Below are 18,405 nucleotides of genomic sequence, written 5' to 3' on the forward strand. Positions count from 1 at the left end.
GCACGATATCTTCAGTGTGCTAAACAGAAAAAATATGCAGCCGAGAATCCTTTATCCAGCAAGTCTGTCATTTAGAATAGAACGAGAGATAAAGGTCTTCCCAAACAAACAAAAACTGAAGGAATTTGTCACCACTAAACCAGCCCTACAAGAGATCCTAAGGGGAATCCTGTGAGACAAAGTACCAGAGACATCCCTACAAGCATAAAACATACAGACATCACAATGACTCTAAACCCATATCTTTCTATAATAACACTGAATGTAAATGGATTAAATGCGCCAACCAAAAGACATAGGGTATCAGAATGGATAAAAAAAACAACTCATCTATTTGCTGTCTACAAGAGACTCATTTTAGATCTGAGGACACCTTTAGATTGAGAGTGAGGGGATGGAGAACTATTTATCATGCTCCTGGAAGCCAAAGAAAGCTGGAGTAGCCATACTTATATCAGACAAACTAGACTTTAAATTAAAGGCTGTAACAAGAGATGAAGAAGGGCATTATATAATAATTACAGGGTCTATCCATCAGGAAGAGCTAACAGTTATAAATGTCTATGCGCCGAATACCAGAGCCCCCAGATATATAAAACAATTACTCATAAACAGAAGCAACCTTATTGATAAGAATGTGGTCATTGCAGGGGACTTTAACACCCCACTTACAGGAATGGATAGATCATCTAGACACACAGTCAATAAAGAAACAAGGGCCCTGAATGATACATTGGATCAGATGGACTTGACAGATATATTTAGAACTCTGCATCCCAAAGCAACAGAATATACTTTCTTCTCGAGTGCACATGGAACATTCTCCAAGATAGATCATATACTGGGTCACAAAACAGCCCTTCATAAGTTTACAAGAATTGAAATTATACCATGCATACTTTCAGACCACAATGCTATGAAGCTTGAAATCAACCACAGGAAAAAGTCTGGAAAACCTCCAAAAGCATGGAGGTTAAAGAACACCCTACTAACGAATGAGTGGGTCAACCAGGCAATTAGAGAAGAAATTAAAAAATATATGGAAACAAACGAAAATGAAAATACAACAATCCAAACGCTTTGGGACGCAGCGAAGGCAGTCCTGAGAGGAAAATACATTGCAATCCAGGCCTAACTCAGGAAACAAGAAAAATCCCAAATACAAAATCTAACAGCACACCTAAAGGAAATAGAAGCAGAACATCAAAGGCAGCCTAAACCCAGCAGAAGAAGAGAAATAATAAAGATCAGAGCAGAAATCAACAATATAGAATCTAAAAAAAGGTTAGAGCAGATCAACGAAACCAAGAGTTGGTTTTTTGAAAAAATAAACAAAATTGACAAACCTCTAGCCAGGCTTCTCAAAAAGAAAAGGGAGATGACCCAAATAGATAAAATCATGAATGAAAATGGAATTATTACAACCAATCCCTCAGAGATACAAACAATTATCAGGGAATACTATGAAAAATTATATGCCAACAAATTGGACAACCTGGAAGAAATGGACAAATTCCTAAACACCCACACGCTTCCAAAACTCAATCAGGAGGAAATAGAAAGCTTGAACAGACCCAGAACCAGCGAAGAAATTGAATCGGTTATCAAAAATCTCCCAACAAATAAGAGTTCAGGACCAGATGGCTTCCCAGGGGAGTTCTACCAGACGTTTAAAGCAGAGATAATACCTATCCTTCTCAAGCTATTCCAAGAAATAGAAAGGGAAGGAAAACTTCCAGACTCATTCTATGAAGCCAGTATTCCTTTGATTCCTTAACCAGACAGAGACCCAGTAAAAAAAGAGAACTACAGGCCAATATCCCTGATGAATATGGATGCAAAAATTCTCAATAAGATACTAGCAAATCGAATTCAACAGCATATAAAAAGAATTATTCACCATGATCAAGTGGGATTCATTCCTGGGATGCAGGGCTGGTTCAACATTCGCAAATCGATCAACGTGATACATCACATTAATAAAAAAAAGGAGAAGAACCATATGATCCTGTCAATCGATGCAGAAAAGGCCTTTGACAAAATCCAGCACCCTTTCTTAATAAAAACCCTGGAGAAAGTCGGGATAGAAGGAACATACTTAAAGATCATCAAAGCCATTTATGAAAAGCCCACAGCTAACATCATCCTCAACAGGGAAAAACTGAGAGCTTTTTCCCTGAGATCAGGAACACGACAGGGATGCCCACTCTCACCGCTGTTGTTTAACATAGTGCTGGAAGTTCTAGCATCAGCAATCAGACAACAAAAGGAAATCAAAGGCATCAAAATTGGCAAAGATGAAGTCAAGCTTTCGCTTTTTGCAGATGACATGATATTATACATGGAAAATCCGATAGACTCCACCAAAAGTCTGCTAGAACTGATACATGAATTCAGCAAAGTTGCAGGATACAAAATCAATGTACAGAAATCAGTTGCATTCTTATACACTAACAATGAAGCAACAGAAAGACAAATAAAGAAACTGATCCCATTCACAATTGCACCAAGAAGCATAAAATACCGAGGAATAAATCTAACCAAAGATGTAAAAGATCTGTATGCTGAAAACTATAGAAAGCTTATGCAGGTAATTGAAGAAGATATAAAGAAATGGAAAGACATTCCCTGCTCATGGATTGGAAGAATAAATAGTGTCAAAATGTCAATACTACCCAAAGCTATCTACACATTCAATGCAATCCCAATCAAAATTGCACCAGCATTCTTCTCGAAACTAGAACAAGCAATCCTAAAATTCATATGGAACCACAAAAGGCCCCGAATAGCCAAAGTAATTTTGAAGAAGAAGACCAAAGCAGGAGGCATCACAATCCCAGACTTTAGCCTCTACTACAAAGCTGTCATTATCAAGACAGCATGGTATTGGCATAAAAACAGACACATAGACCAATGAAATAGACTAGAAACCCCAGAACTAGACCCACAAACGTATGGCCAACCCATCTTTGACAAAGCAGGAAAGAACATCCAATGGAAAAAAGACAGTCTCTTTCACAAATGGTGCTGGGAGAACGGGACAGCAACATGCAGAAGGTTGAAACTAGACCACTTTCTCACACCATTCACAAAAATAAACTCAAAATGGATAAAGGACCTGAATGTGAGACAGGAAACCATCAAAACCTTAGAGGAGAAAGCAGGAAAAGACCTCTCTGACCTCAGCCGTAGCAATCTCTTACTCGGCACATCCCCAAAGGCAAGGGAATTAAAAGCAAAAGTGAATTACTGGGACCTTATGAAGATAAAAAGCTTCTGCACAGCAAAGGAAACAACCAACAAAACTAAAAGGCAACCAACGGAATGGGAAAAGATATTTGCAAATGACATATCGGACAAAGGGCTAGTATCCAAAATCTATAAAGAGCTCATCAAACTCCACACCCGAAAAACAAATAACCCAGTGAAGAAATGGGCAGAAAACATGAATAGACACTTCTCTAAAGAAGACATCCGGATGGCCAACAGGCACATGAAAAGATGCTCAACGTCGCTCCTCATCAGGGAATACAAATCAAAACCACACTCAGATATCACCTCACGCCAGTCAGAGTGGCCAAAATGAACAAATCAAGAGACTATAGATGCTGGAGAGGATGTGGAGAAACGGGAACCCTCTTGCACTGTTGGTGGGAATGCAAATTGGTGCAGCCGCTCTGGAAAGCAATGTGGAGGTTCCTCAGAAAATTAAAAATAGACCTACCCTATGACCCAGCAATAGCACTGCTAGGAATTTACCCAAGGGATACAGGAGTACTGATGCATAGGGGCACTTGTACCCCAATGTTTATAGCAGCACTCTCAACAATAGCCAAATTATGGAAAGAGCCTAAATGTCCATCAACTGATGAATGGATAAAGAAATTGTGGTTTATATACTCAATGGAATACTACGTGGCAATGAGAAAAAATGAAATATGGCCTTTTGTAGCAACGTGGATGGACCTGGAGAGTGTGATGCTAAGTGAAATAAGGCATACAGAGAAAGACAGATACCATATGGTTTCACTCTTATGTGGATCCTGAGAAACGTAACAGAAACCCATGGGGGAGGGGAAGGAAAAAAAAAAAAGAGGTTAGAGTGGGAGAGAGCCAAAGCATAAGAGACTGTTAAAAACTGAGAACAAACTGAGGGTTGATGGGGGGTGGGAGGGAGGGCAGGGTGGGTGATGGGTATTGAGGAGGGCACCTTTTCGGATGAGCACTGGGTGTTGTATGGAAACCAATTTAAATTAAAAAAAAAGAAAAATAAAAAAAAAGAAACTTATGTTTTCTGTCTCCTTCTTGAAGAACTCACTGTGCTTATACTTTCTTCTCCAAAGTTCAGTAAATATTTTTATTACTTTCAACACTTATCAGGTAGGTTGCTTAGCTCTATTTCATTGTTTTTTCCTGAGGTTTTGTCTTGTTCATTCTCTTGGAACATATTTCTCTGTCTCATTTTTCTTCTCTATATTTGTTTCTATGTATGTGGAGAGAAGCAATCATTTCTCTTTCTGCTGATTCATTAATGGTGTAGAGATTCAACAGATTTCTGTACATTGATATCGTATCCTGCAACTTAACTGAATTCATTTATCAGTTCTAGTAGTTTTTAGATGGAGTCTTTAGGTTTTTCCGTATATAGTATCATGTCATCTGTAAATAGTGAAAATTTTACTTCTTTCTTATCAATTTCAATGCCTTTTTGTTTCTTTATCTGTTCTGATTGCTGTGGCTAGGACTTCCAGTACTATGGTGAATAAAAGTAGTGAGAGTGGAAATCTTGTCTTATTCCTGACATTAGGGGGAATGCTGTCAGTATTTCCACTTTGAATATAATGTTCACTGTGTGTTTTTCATATATGGCCTTTTATTATGTTTAAGTATGTTCCCTCTAAACCTACTTTGTTGAGGGCTTTTATTATGAATGGATGTTGTATTTTGTCAAATGCTTTTAGTGTGTCTATTGAAATGATCACATTTTTTCCCTTCTCTTATTGATGTGATGTATCATGTTGATTGATTTCTGAATATTGAACCACATTTGCATCCTTGCAATAAATCCCACTTGATCTTGGTGTATGATTTTTTTAAATTTTCTTTTAATGTTTATTTACTTTTGAGACAGAGAGACAGAGAGAGAGCAGGGGAGGGGCAGAGAAAGAGGGAGACATAGAACCCAAACCAGGCTGCAGGCTCTGAGCTGTCAGCCCAGAGCCCAATGTGGGGCTCAAACCCACAAACCAGGAAATCATGACTTGAGCCAAAGTCGGATGCTCAACGGACTGAGCCACTCAGGCGCCCCTCATACATTCTTTACTGTGAAGAATGTAAGGGGAAAAAATTAATTGAGATGTGCGGTTGTACAGCATACATGGGGTAGAGATTACATAGAGGGTTTTTTTTTAATTTTCTTTTTTTTGGTGTATGATTTTTTAAATGTATTTTTGGACTCTCTTTGCTAGTATTTTGTTGAGAATTTTTGCATCTCTTTTCATCAAAGGTATTGGCCTGTAGTTCTCTTTTTTGTGGTGTTTTTATCTGGTTTTGGTGTTAGGGTAAAGCTGGCCTCATAGAATGAATTTGGAAGTTTTCCTTCCTCCTCCTATATTTTGGAATAGTTTGAGAAGAATAGGTATGACATGTTCTTTAAATGTTTGGCAGAATTTATCTGGAAACCTTCTGATCCTGTACTTCTGTTCATTGGAAGATTTTTGATTACTGATTCAATCTCTTTACTGGTAATCTATCTATTCACATTTTCTATTTCTTCCTGCTTCAGTTTTGGTAGGTTATATGTTTCTAGGAATTTATCCATGTACTCTAAGTTGTCCAGTTTGTTGGCATATATTTTTTCTCATATTCTCTTATGATCGTTTATATTTTTGTGTTGTTGCTTATTATTTCTCCTTTTTCATTTGTAATTTTATTTGAGTCCTTTCTCTTTGTTTTTTGATGAGTCTGGCTACAGGTTTATAAATTTTGTTTATCTTTTAAAAGAACCAACTCCTAGTTTCATTTCTGTTCTACTATTTTTTTTAGTTTCTGTATCATTTATTTCTGCTCCTATCTTTATTATTTCTTTCCTTCTGCTGGTTTGGGGTTTTGTTTGTTGTTTTTTATCTGTCTCCTTTAGGTAAGGTTAGGTTGTTTATTTGAGATTTTTCTTCCTTCTTGAAGTAGGCCTGTTTTGCTATAAACTTCCCTCTTAGAATTGCTTTTGATGCATCCCAAAAGTCCTGGTTTTTTGTGTTTCCATTTTCATTTGTTTCCATATCCTTTTGGATTTCTTCTTTGATCTCTCACTCAACCCATTTATTGTTAATTAGTAAATTACTTAACCCCCATGTATTTGTGGTCTTTCCAGATTTTTTCTTGCTGTTGATTTCTGGTTTCATAGCATTGTGGTCAGGAAAGATGCATGGTATGATTTTGATCTTTCTGAACTTGTTGAGAGTTGTTTTAAGGCATAATATGTGATCAATTCTGGAGAATATTCTATGTGTACCTTAAAAGAATGTGTGTTCTTCTGCTTTAAGTTGGAATGTTAAAATTTATCTGTTAAAATCAATCTGTTCCAATGTGTCATTCGAAGCCATTGGTTCCTTGTTGAGTTTTTGGTTGGATAATCTGTCCCTTGATGTAAGTGGAATGGTATAGTCCCCTACTATTATTGTACTTCTATTGATTAGTTCCTTTATATTTGTTATTAACTGCTCATGTATTTGGGTGTTCCCACAGACTATTATTTTTAAATATTTTTTATCTTACATTTCCATTTTCAGCCCTAAGGCCCTGTTCATTTTTTTCAGTCTATTTTCTTTTTGCTTTTCATATTGAATAATTTGATTGTTCTGTCCTCCAGTTTACTGATTTCGTTCTGTCACTGCCAGTTTACTGAAAAGCTAATCAGGAAATATTTTCTTTGTTTATCCTATTCTTCATTTGTTTTTCATTTATTTCAAGAGAATTTTAGTTATTGTTGAAACGCTTTTATGATGACTGCTTTAAAATTCTTGTTCATATCATTTGGAACCTCACATATTGTTGATGTAAATGCAAATGTGTGCAGCCACTGTAAGAATCATTTTGGAAGTTTATTAAAACGTTAAATATAACATTATCATATGATCCACCAATTCCACTGTTAGGTATAAACCCAGAACATATAAAGTGATGCATCTATTCAACAATTTGTAGATATAATAGCATTATTTATAATAGTTGAAAAGTAGAAACAAACTGAATGTCCATTAACTGATAAAATGATGAAAATATGGTATATACATATAGTGGAACATTATTCACTAGTAAAAGGAATGAAATACTAATACACACTGCAATATGGATGATGCTTGTAAACATTATGCTAGGTGAAAGAAGCCAATTAACAAAGGGTGAAATATTAGATGATTTAATTTGTATGAACTGTACATAATAGGCATATTTATGAATATAGAAAGTAGATTTATGGTTTCTTGTGTCTGTGGATTAAATAGAGGTGGTGTTTGAATTCTCGCAAATATGGGTTTGTTTTGAGGGTGTGTGAAATCTTCCAAAATTAGATTGTGGTAATGGCTGTACAACCTTGTGCAAATACTAAAAACAGCAACAACAACACTGAACTGCACATTTTAAATGGTTGAATTGTGTGTTATGTGAGGTGTATTTCAGAAAATAAATCTGTTTATAAAAATTCTTGTCATATAATTCCAACGTCTAATTCATATTGCTTGTTGGCATGAATTGATTATATTGCTTGTTGGCATGGATTGATTATATTTTCTCATTGAAGTTTGTATTAGTTTTCTTGGGCTGCCATAATAAAGTACCATAAATTGGGTCGCTTAAGCAGAAATATATTGTCTCAAAGTTCTGGTGGCTGTAAATTCAGCATTAAGTTAATAGTTGGGCTGGTTTCTTCTGAGGGTTGTGAGAATCTGTTCCATGCCTCTCACCTAGCTGAAGGTGGTTTAGCATATAGTTTTGGCTTTCTATTGTGGGATGTAGTTACAATGGAAATCTAGTTTTCAATGCTACTATAGTCTACTTAATTCTTCTGATTTTGCGTGATCTCCTGTTGTATTCATGCTAGTGCCACCTGTGAATATGGATGGTTTTTCCCTGGGCTACTGGTGTTATTAGGTGAGAGACAGAGGACACCAGTCCCAACAGACCAAAAACACTTCTCCTGGAACATTTTCCAGCCACCCAAAGCCAGTGAGCTCTCTGCTCTTTATCCACTAGATAAGGGAAGCACTAGGTAAGGGAAGCACTAATTTGTGCCACTTTCTTCCACTGACTGTAAGATCAAGAGTCACATGTCTGGGTAGATGGTGGTTCAAAAGACTATTGGCCTGATTCATTTTATGCCACTGGATAAAGGGCCAGATTTAGTGGATCTGGTTGGCTTCTGTAATTAGGTGGAAATACAGTAGACATTTGGCTTGGGTCTTCTGCCACTTCATGGAAGGCCAAGAACTGCTGGGTCTAGGTGGCTCTATGTCACATTGGATGAAGTGATGGGACATACCAGGCCTACTATCATCCCTGGTGCTAATAGAGGGCCTATTGCTGGAGGATTTGATACATAAATTTGTTAGTCTGACTGGTTGGATATGTTGCTGCTGCTTCAGGAAGATTGGCCCACTGATGCCAGTAGCCATAGCTGGAGAAAGGACTGGGATCAATTGTGTTCATTGCCACAGGTAGATTGTCCTATTGCTACTGACTGAGAGATGGGTTGTTCCTTCCTCCTGTTCTTGTAGCATCACTTCTGTGGGAAGTTTTGGGTACATTTGTTAACCCCTTGACTCTGCTAGTGCTTTTACTGTGGACAAATCCAGCTGTCTGCAGTGTTTTATTTTTTTAAATATATATTGATTATAATATACACAAAAATTCATTTATTTTATTTTATTTATTTATATTTATTTTTCACAAAGAATTCACTTTTAAACCTTGTGTTCTGGGACAAAATAGAGTACTAGGGACCAGGTTTACCTTCCTTTCTGAAATAATTCAAAAAAACAAGCAAAATATATGAAACAATCATTAAGAAAACAATTCAGGCAGTGAAATAAAGTGATAGTTGAGAATCAAGAAGCAAACAAAATGAGCCTTATAATTGTTTCAATTTAATTCCTTGAGAGTTTCCCTACCTAAGTGTAGTAATGGGGATCCAGGCAGTGCCACAAGGACTCCTAGAGTTGAAAAAAAATGAAGCTGAAAGTCAGGAAAAATAAAGGTAACTAGAGTTTGTAGGACAGAGTAAAGAAGAGGAGAGAGCTAGCTGCACACAGAGAGAGTAACAGTGATCAAGAGAATGTTTTTCTCAAGTATGCAGCAGATTGTTGATCAATGTCTACATGTGAGGGAAGTACCCAAAAGCAGAAAAAAGAACCACATGAAAAAATCTGAAAGCAAAGTACCTAGCATTCTCTCAAAAATAGTGCCTCTTCCAATCATTTAAACTAGAACACGATGTAATTCATGGAGTAGAGGGTAAAGTACTCAGTAGAATCTTGTCTCAGGAGTGGGAAATAATTATCCTTAGATGAATTAGTGTTCTGGTTGCCCATAATAAATAATAAAAGCAGAATCATAAAGGCTCAAACTGTTTCCATGTAATTTAACCACATCACAGAGAAATGCTCAAGAATATTTATTGGAGTACAAAAATATCTAACATGTAAACAGTAAAATTCACAATGTCAGCCATCTAATACAAAATTACCAGGTATGCAAAGAAGAAAGTGACCCATTATGAAGAAGAAAAATCATTTGAAACTTAACAGAACTGACAGACTTAAGAATTAGCAGATGAGATTATTTTAACTATATTCTATATGCTCAAAAAGATAAACAGAGCTAAAGATTATTATTTTAAGTTTATTTATTTATTTTGAGATAGGTTGTTTGAGCAGGGGAGGGGCAAAGACAGAGGGAGAGAAAGAATCCCAAACAAGCTCCATGCTGTCAGTGCAGAGCCCAATGTTGGGCTCGATCTCATGAAGAGTGAGATCATGATCTAAGCCAAAATCAAGAGGTGGATACTTAACTGACTGAGCCACAAAGATACCCTGAGCTAAAGATTATTAAAAAAAAACATTCAAATCTCTAGTCGTGAAAACTACAATAACCAACATAATAATTCATTGGATGGAATTAACAACAGATAAGGCTTTAAAGAAGAATAGACACATGAACTTGATGATATAGCACTAGGAACTATCTGAGGTAAAACATAGAGAAAAATTTGTTAAAAAAAGAACAAACTATAAATAAACTGAAGGAACTTTTCAAGAGGGTTAATGTGCATGGAATTTACATCCTAGTAGGAAGAGAAAAGATAAAGAAAAAAATCTGAAGCATAAAAGCTAGAAGTTATCCAAACTTGATAAAAATGGAGCCAAGAAATCCAACAAGCCCTAAACACAAAAACATGAAGAAATATAAATCAAGTCATATAACCATATTATTCAAAACAAGTGAAGAATATCTTAAAAGCAACCAGAGCAAAAAGACATTACATATAGAACAAATACAAAGATGACAGTAAATGTCTCATTGAAACACCTCATTGGAAGACAGTATATCAACATCTTTAAAGTACTGTGATTGTTAAATTTATGTGTCAGTTTGGGGGGTCATAATGCCCATATATTTGGTCAAACATCCTTGATGCTTCTGTGAGGCTATTTTTTGGGTGACATTAACATTTATACTGGTGAATTTTGAGTAAAGTAGTTTGCCCCCCTTGTTTGGTCTCATTCAATCAGTTGAAGGTCTTAAAAGAACACAGATTAACTTCCCCTGTACAAAAACAACCTATAATTGACCCCTCCCCAATATCTCACACATTTTTTGGTCCTTTTTTGTCTTGATTACCCTAATACAACTACTAAAAGAAGAAACACTGTCAGTGTAAAATTCTATGTCCAGAAAAAAAAGTCTTTGAAAAATATGAAGGTGAAATGAAGACTTTTTCAGATATACATAAGCAACAGATCCACACTACAAAAAATGTTAAATGAGTCTTTCAGACATAAGGAACATGATGTCAGGTGGAAATATGTATCTACAGAGAGGAATAAAGATCCCCCAGATGATAAATCCATGGGTAAACGTATAAGGCAATTTTAATTATTTAAATATCTTTAAATGTTTATTTATAATAGTTTCTGATTTCAGCTAGAAGATATAGAAATGTAGAAAGAACATCACTTTCATACATACAACAAGAAAAATGCTGGAAAGAATGTAAATTAACAACTAATCTTGAACCTATCAGATAATTGAAGTCAAAGGGCAGACAACTGACCTGAAATCTGAATAGGGTTGCCTGCAGATAAAAACAAAACTGGATCATTGTATACCCAGAATAAATGTTATGAATGCCATATAACCTTCATGAAGATTAACTGGAAATATTTAGTTAACTGCTAAAGGCCCACTATGGATTAGCATGAGAGAATGAATTAGCGTGGATAAGGGCCCCAGGCAGAAGCATATTCTCCCATATTTGCAGTCCTTTTATTACCCAGAAAACCCACAGATATGACTGAAGAAGACCATAAAAAAGTTCCCCAGTATTTCTGACTGGAGGAAAAGAACAATAATAGCCACTGTCAAAATCAACAAAGGTCAACATCTTGCCCCACTCCATCTGCACTACAGAACAAAAGATTTCATCTTCAATGTAGTGCACTAGTAGAAACCCATTGTAGCTGAGTGAGGAAAATGCAGACCACCACAAAAACTGCATAAATATTTATCTTCCTAAAATCTTCTACATTTGGAGAAGGAATAGGAATACTTGTGAAGAGCGTGCCTCAAAACCCAGGTTGAAAATATTTGCCTAAAATCAAGGCTTAAAAAGAATATCAGAGAATGTCCCCTTCACCAACCTCCCTCTCACCACTAACAAACCTTGAGTAAATATTATGGTGGAGTACTGCTGGAAGGATGACAAAATTGAGTATGGGGAGCAAAACAAAAGAAAGATGCAAATCCAAGAGAAGAGACAAAAACAAGGTATCACTAGAGGATTTTGAAATCTCTTGTGCCCATAGCAACAACCAAATCCAACTCAGATAACCATAGCAACAAATTACAACTCCAGTAACCATAGCAACAATAGGAACTAAGAAAATTTCAAACCTAGTCCAACTCCTCACTAGATCAACACAAGCATCCACATTAAAGGCCCAGCAGAAAGAAAAAAACATGGTAATCTTGAAGTATACAAAAATTATCTCAGTGTCTGCTACTCTATATATGTTCATCTTTCAACAAAAAAATTATGTGGCATGACAAAAAAGCATGAAAAAATTCAGTCCGAAGAAACAAGGAAATCACCCAAAGCAGACTCAGATATAACATGGTTTTTAAAACTATCAGGAATGGAATTAAAAACAACTATGATTAGCATGTTTAAGCACTAGTTCTCAAAGGAAGGAGGCAATTTTGCCCACAGGGAAAATTTGGAAATGTCTAGAGGTATTTATTAGTGTCATAAGATGTGCTATGGCATCGAGTGGGTAGAGACCATAGATGCTAAGCATCCTATAATGCACAGAACAGCACCTTACAATAGAGTTATCTGGCTGGAAGTTATTACGCTGAGGTTGGGATACCTTGGAAACCCTGTATTAAAAGCTCTAACAGAAAAAGTAGAAAACATATAAAATTACATAAGTACTTGAACAGAAAACAGAAATGTAAGAAGGAATAAAATGGAGATGCTAGAAATGAAAAATGGAAATCAGAAATTGGATTGATTTTTTAAATGCTTATTTATTTTTCAGAGAGACAGAGACAGAGATCAAGAGTGGGTGAGGGGCAGAGGGAGAGGGAGACACAGAATCTGAAGCAGGCTCCAGGCTCCAAGCTGTCCACATAGAGTCCCATGCGGGGCTCAAACCCACACTGTGAGATCATGACCTGAGCAGAAGTTGGACGCTGAACCTCCTGAGCCACCCAGGTAGCTTCAATAGCACGCCAGTATGCTCACGACATTTGTGGAAAAAATAACTAATTTTGAAGATGAGTAAATAGAAATTACTGAAACTGAAATACTAAGATGAAAAAGAGTAGGAAAATAGTACAGAACATGCAAGCACTATGGAACAGTAACAAATGGTGTAACCCCATAAGTAGAAGAAAGAGAATTAAACAAAAGAAATATTTGAGGAAATAATGGCTGAGAATTTTCCAAAATTACTAACAAACATCACAGTCTCAAAAATTTTAGAGAACACCAAGCAGGATAAACATAAAAGAAAATATAAACAAATATGCATACTTAGGCATGTTATATTCACACTACTAAAACACAGCAAGGAGAAAATCTTTTTTAAGTTTTTATTTAAATTCCAGTTGGTGAACATACAGCGTAATACTAGTTTCAGGTGTCCAATATTGTGATTCAACACTTCCATACAACACACAGTACTCATCACAGCAAGTGCACGCCTTAATCCCCATCACCTATTTAACACATCTCCCCCCCACACCTCCCTTCTGATAACCATCAGTTTGTTCTTTATAATTAAGAGTCTGTTTCTTGGTTTGCCTCTTTCTTTTTCCCCTCTTTGCTTGTTGGTTTTGTTTCTTAAATTTCACATGAGTGAAATCATATGGTATTTGTCTTTCTCTGACTTATTTTGCTTAGCATAATCCTCTCTAGCTCCATCCATGTCTTTGCAAATGGCAAGATTTCATTCTTTTTTAATGGCTGAATCTCACATCTGTCAAAATGGTTGAAATCAACAACATAAGAAACAAGAGGTATTGTTGAGGATGTGGAGAAAGGGTAACCCTCTTGCACTGTTGATGGGAATGTAAACTGGTGCAGCCACTCTGGAAAACATTGTGGATGTTCCTCAAAAAGTTAAAAATAGAACTACCTTATGATCCAGCAATTGTACTACTAGGTATTTACCAAGAGAATACAAGAGCACTAATTCAAAAGGATACATGCATCCCAATGTTTATAACAGCGTTATCCACAATAGCCAAACTAAGGAGAAAATCTTATAGTCAGCCAGGAATGGGGGCATATTGCCTACAGAGGAAGAAAAATAAAAATTATAGAATACTTCTCAGAAAGCATGCAAGCAAGAATACATAATAAGTGTTGAATTTAAAAAACCTATCAAACTAGTATTCTATACCAAGTGAAAATATCCTTCCAAATTCAACCAATGTAGTCTAACTGACCTTTCTAAAACACCCTACCCCAAACAGCAAAATAAACATTCCTCTCAGGCACACACAAAACATTCACAAAAATAGACTGTACACTGAGCCATAGAACATCTTTTTACATTATATCCCTCTGACTTATTTATTTTATAACTGTAAGTTTGTACCTCTTGATCCCCTTCACCCATTTCACCCCCCAAACACCATCCCTTCAGGAAACCACCAATCTATTCTTTATACCTACAAGTTTTGCCTTATTTTGTACAAAATTTGCTTTGCTGTTTAGATTCCACATACAAGGAAATCATATGGTACTTGTATTTCTCTGTCTGACTTATTTTACTTAGCATAGTACCCTCATAGTCTATCCATGTTGTTACAAATGCCAAAATACTATTCTTTTCATGGCTGAGTAGTATTCATACACACACACACACACACACACACATATATATATACACATATATTATATATACTCTATGTATATTATATATATACTATACTATATTTTATATATAGTATATATTTTATATGTATACATATATATAGAGTATATATATTATATATATATATGAGTATATATTTTATGTGTATATATATATATATATATATATATATACATACACACACACATATATATAGCTGTGCATGGGGGCTCTCTTTCACTACATCCTTGCCAACACTTGTCATATTTTTGTTATTTTTTATGATAGCCTCTCTGACAAGTGATATCTTCTTGTGGTTTGGATTTGGATTTCCCAGATGATGAGTGATGAGTATATTTTGATGTGTCTGTTGGCCATCTATATGTCTTCTTTGTAAAGAGTGTATTCAGATCATCTGCCCATATTTAATTCAGAATTTTTTTGTTATTGAGATGTATTAGTTCTTCATACATATTTTAGATATTATCCATTATTGGATACATAATTTGCAAATGTCTTCTCCCATTTAGTAGGTTGGCTTTTATTTTGTTGACCGTGTCCTCTACTGTGCAGAAGCCTTTTACTTTGATGTCCCATTTGTTTATTTTCACTTTTATTGCTATTGCTTTTGGAACTAGATCTACAAAAATATCACCAAGAGCAATGTCAAAGAGTTTATGGCCTGTGTTTTCTTCTTGGACTTTTATGGTTTCTAATCTTATATTAAAGTCCTTCATCTATTTTGGGTAAATTTTTGGTATAGTGTAAGATAGTGGTCTAGTTTCATTCTTTGCCTGTGGCTGTCCAATTTTTCCAGTACTGTTTATTGAAGAAGCTGTGCTTTTCTCATTGTATATTCTTTCCTCCTTTGTCACAAATAAATTGATCATATATGCTTGTGTCTATTTCTGAGTTTTCCATTCCATTCCTTTGATGGAATGTTTTATACCATTAAAAACTACTTTGATTACTGTAGCTTTAATAGTGTAGCTTGAAATGAGGAAGTGTGATACCTCCTGCTTTGTTCCTTCCTCAGGATTTCTTTGGTTATTTGGGGTTGTTGTCATTCCATTTAATTGCAAGAATGTTTTTTCTACTTTTGTAAAAAAAAATGCCATTGGAATCTTGATAGGGATTGTACTGAATTTATAGCTGGCTTTGGTAGTACTGACATTTTAACAATATTAATTCTTCCAATCTGTGAATACAGACTACATTTCCATTTATTTGTATCTTCTTTGATTTATTTCATCAGTGTATTGCAGTTTTCAGAATGCATATCTTGGTTAAATTTATTCCTAGGTATTTGGGGGGGGGATGGAATTTTTAAATTGGATCGTTTTCTTAATTTCTCTTTGTGCTTCTTTATTGTTAGTATATACAAATGCAACATATATTTGTATATTGATTTAGTACCCTGAAAATTTACTGAATTTTATTTACCTCTAACAATTTTTTTTGATGGAGTCTTTAGGGTTTTCTATATATAATGCCATATTATGTGAAAATAATTATAGTTTAATTTTTTTCCTTTTTAATTTGGATGCCTTTTATTTCTTTTTCCTGCCCAACTGCTTTAGCTAGGACTTCCAATACTATGTTAAATAAAAGTGGCAAGAGCAAGCATCCTTGTTTTATTCATCTTAGAAAAGAAGCTTTTAGTTTTTCATATGACTATGATGTTAGTTATTGGCTTATCATATATGGCTTTTACTATCTTGAGGCACATTACATCTATACCCATATTGTTGAGAATTTGTATGATAAATAGTTGTCAAATTAGGTCAAATTTACTTTGCATTTATTAAGATGATCATAGGGGTTTTTTTGCTTCATTTTGTTAATGTGGTGTGTTATGTGGATTGATTTGCAAATGAATCATCCTTGCATTCCTAGAATAAATCCCATGAGATCATGGTGTATGAACCCTTTCATACATTGTTGAATACAGTTTGCTAATAATTTTTGATAATTTTTCATCTGTTTTTATCAGTGTTATTGACCTGAAATATTATTTTCCTGTGGTGTCCTTGTCTGGTTTTGTTATTAGGGTAATGATGAGCTTTTGAAATAATTGTGGGACCATTCTTTCCATTTCGATTTTTTAGAAGAGTTTCACAATATGTATTAAATCTTTGAATCTTTGGTAGAACTTACCGGTAAAATCATCTGCTCCTGGACTTTTGTTTGTTACAAGGTTTGATTACTGATTCAATTTCCTTACTAGTAATTGGTCTATTCAGATTTTCTATTTCTTCGTGATTCAGTCTCGGAAGATTGTATATTTTTAGTAATTTATCCATTACTTCTATGTTATCCAGTCAGTTGGTATATAAATGTTATAGGGTCTGTAATTATCCTTTATATTTTTATTTTTTGGAATCAGTTGTAATTTCTGCTCATTTATTTCTTATTTTATTTAACCCTTCTGTCTGTTTTTCTTAGGCCAGCTAAAGGTTGGTCAATTTTGTTTATCTTTTCAGAGAACTATCTCTTAGTTTCATCAATCTTTTTAGTTTATTTTTTTCCTCTCCGATATTTATTATTTCCTTCCTTATACTAAAATTTAGGTTTCATTTGTTTCTATTCTTCTAGTACATTTAAGTGTAGTTAGATTGAGATTTTCCGTTTCTTGGGGTAGGCCTATATCATTATAAACAACTATTAGAACTATTTTTGTTGCATTCCATAGATTTTGGTATGTTATATTTCCATTTCCATTGTCCCGAGGTATTTTTTTAATTTCTTTTTTGATATCTTCGTTGACCCATTGTATGTTCACTAGCAAGATGTTCACTCTCCATATATTTTTAGTTTTTTCCAGTTTTCTTGAAATTCATTTCTAATTTCATAACACAGTGGTGAGAAAAGATGCTTGACATCATTTCTTTCTCTTTTTTATATCATTGTAGTCTTTTTAAATTTATTGTGACTTGTTTTCTAGTCTAGCATATCATCTATCTTACAATTTGTTTCATGTGCACTTGAGAAGAAAATATGTTCTGTTGTTTTTGGATGGAATGATTTGTATATATCTCTTAACTCCCATGTATAATGTGTCATTTAAAGCTGATGCTTCCCCCATACACAAATAAAGCTGATGTTTCCCTATTGATTTTCTGTCTTAATGATATATCCCTTGATAGAAGTAGGGTATTAAAGTCCACTACTATTTTGTATTGCTGTCAATTTCTCTCTTTAAGTCTGTTAATATTTGCTTTATATATTTAGGTGCTTCTATGTTACATGGATATTTACAAATATTATATATTGTTGGATTTCTATCATTTATCATTATATAATTCTATAATGTTTATCCATCTTTTTTTACTTATTACATTCATTGTTTTAAAATCTATTTTGTCTAATATATCCCCATTATTTTTCATTTTCTATTTGCATGAAACATCTTTTTCCATCCCTTCACTTTTAGCCTGTTTTTGTCCTTACATCTGGAGTCTCTTGTAAGCAGCATATACAATGAATTTTGGTTTTTAATCTATTCAGTCACACTATGTTTTTTAATTAGAGAATTTAGTGCATTTACATGACAAGTAATTATTGATAGGTATGTAGTTATAACGATTTTGTTAGTTGTTTTCTGGCTGTTTTCTATTGCCTCTCTGTTCCTTTATTCTTCTCTTTATTCTCCCCTGTGATTTGATGATTTTTTATAGGGTTATTTAGATTTGTTTCTCATTATCTTGAGTGTATTATTACAGATTATTTTACTTTGTGGTTGTCATGAGGCTCACATATAATGTCCTAT

The sequence above is a fragment of the Panthera tigris genome, chromosome X, assembly GCF_018350195.1.
Source record: "Panthera tigris isolate Pti1 chromosome X, P.tigris_Pti1_mat1.1, whole genome shotgun sequence".
Classification (NCBI taxonomy): Eukaryota; Metazoa; Chordata; class Mammalia; order Carnivora; family Felidae; genus Panthera; species Panthera tigris.